Raw genomic sequence first — 2,874 nt, 5'->3', positions numbered from 1 at the left:
TATAGAATCATTCATACATATATATATATATATATATATATATATATATATATATATATATATATATATATGATGCAACTTGATTTATACCTTAAGTTGTCTGGAGAGGCAGACCCAGTACTCAGTCCTATGTCCCCATTCCTTTGATTAAAAAATTAATTTTTTTTATAAATTTTAAACAAAACTTGTTAAATACCTCCCTAATAAATTTACGAAATCACGGTATATTTACTATTACCCATTTATAATTTTTCCTGGATTCATTTAACTTTTTTGCTTTAGTAACGCCAAAGAATGATCGGACCAATTCGCCGGGAAACTGAAAGCAATGAGTTGGATTCGGTCGGTGCGTGTATATTCCTTAGTTGTATCATTGTTCGTCCCTAAAGTGGTATAACGTAATATCAGTCGATATATATATATATATCAAATTTGGATATTCATATTCATGAATCATGATTTCGATCCATAATGTCAGTACGGTTATATATTCTGGTGATCGCTGTTTGTTTTTTTCTTTCTTTCGTATTTTCTTTACAAACTACAATGATTTGTAGCACAGTTATACATAACAAATCATTGTGTTCGGTAAAATATGTACGTGCCGAAAGTTTTCATTAATTTAACATGTTATTAGCACTAGGATCGCGTAGCTAAGGGCCTAAGGCTAATCTTAATTATTTAAATTAATTCATATAAAACTAATAATTGTGACCCAATGAAACATGGCTAATGTAATCTGTATTGGATAATATTTTTTCTAGATCATATTCCCATGGATCATCATAGTATAAAATGAATGATTCATATTAATTAATTAATGCATACTGTTAATAGGTTATAGCAAGGCCACGTCTATCACATGCATGTTAGTTTTCCAAGTTCATATAAGTTCACAACAAATGTGGTGGGTATGTCTACAAACACTTAAAAATCTATGATATATTTTTTCTAATTTCCATGTAGCATTTTTATGGTATGTCTTTGTATATTATTTTAGGGTTTAGTGATACGGGGGACCATAAATAAATAATTATATTGGCATTAGAAAGATAAGGAACCCACTTGTTGGGAGTGAATTGAAATCTCATTGGCCAAATGATTTTAATTCCGAGAATCTCATTGGTCCGAATATGACAATCCGACATGTGGCTTCATCATTTAGAGACAAATTTAAATTGTACTATGTTTTATAAAAATAAAATAAAAAAGGTGACTTGTAAGCATCTCCCAATTATAATGGTTTATGACATGGACTTGGTCTTCTTTACAACATTTTTTTGTATGTTTTTGTATTTCATATATATATATATATACCACTTAGTGCTTGCTTTAATTACTCGTATACCTATATCATTAGGCTTTTCTTGTTTCAAAACCTTTATTGGACCTTAAATTAATTCCACGTTTGTTGGATTTAAAAACAAAAAGATGATGTTTATATCAACCAACTAACCGAATCATACACGAAATCATGTGAATATTTGGACCGTCTTTACAGTTACGGATCATCATTGAAAAAAAAATGTATAGAGTTGACTGTTGTTGCTTTTACTAACGTTTCAATAAATCACTTATCGCAAGACTATATTCCACGTCAAATACAATTATGAAAGCACTAATAATGAAAATCCAATAGAAATGTGTAAAATTATAAGACATGAAAATTACACCAACTAGGCCTCATAAATATTTTGCAAACACTGCACAAATAAGAATTTGCATTTGTTGCATCAATTCTTATTTTTGTATTTCATTATCATTGGCCAAAGCAAAATTTAACATAACATTTAAGGTTTACATTCATGTTTGGTTCTTCGGTTGATGTACATGCACGAATAGATTGTATTGCAACCCTTTTTTTTTTGTAAATTACTATAATATAATTAAATCAAAAGCAAAGCATTTATTTTATGTACATTTATATCTATTTAAATCAAACATAAAATATCCAAATCGAGTAAAAAAATAATTCCATAAAATCAATGAATAAGAGTACGTAAGAGTTTTAAAGTTTTTTTTAGAAAAATAAAGTATTGTTGATCCATACCTCAAAGTTTTCTTACATTCATGTTCCTTTCGTCTTCTCGGAAGTTATTTTCCTGCGGTCTACACAACTATATATATATATATATATATATATATCGTCCATACATACATATAAATAGAGAAAAATGTATGTATATGTATGTACGTACGTACATATGTATGTATGTATGTATGTATGTATGTATGTATGTATGATATACATCGATCACTAAGTACTGGCACATGGTGTGCACTAAAACATAACAAAATCAAGGAAAACATTTGGTTAGCCACATGGATTGCACTATGGACATATATAAAGTCCAAACTTTTGCATAATAAATTAAGGTCATACCTAATTATGATTACATATTTTCATTTAAAAGATTTATGTCTATATCCATATTAAATACTTTAAGAGACAAGGTCATATACGAATGTATGTGCAAGCCCGACATATACATGCATGCATTCAAGGAATTCTGCGATTGGATATAATTGAGCACATGGGACGATCTTTGAACAGATCTTCTCATGACCTTTTCTGATATTTTGGCGGATTATTTTTGGTAAATTTATATGGTTGGACATATATATATATATATAACGATAGATTTTTTTATTTGAATAAATCAAAGAAAGATTCTTGGAAATAATAATAATAATAATAATAATAATAATAATAATAATAATAATAATAATAATAATAATAATAATAATAATAATAATAATAATAATAATAATAATAATAATAATAATAATAATAATAATAATAATAATAATAATAATAATAATAATAATAATAATAATAATAATAATAATAATAATAATAATAATAATAATAAT

This window comes from Tarenaya hassleriana, unplaced genomic scaffold (genome assembly GCF_000463585.1).
Source record: "Tarenaya hassleriana unplaced genomic scaffold, ASM46358v1 Cleome21, whole genome shotgun sequence".
Classification (NCBI taxonomy): Eukaryota; Viridiplantae; Streptophyta; class Magnoliopsida; order Brassicales; family Cleomaceae; genus Tarenaya; species Tarenaya hassleriana.
The sequence above is the reverse complement of the archived record's forward strand: the minus strand, read 5'-3'. Positions refer to the sequence as shown.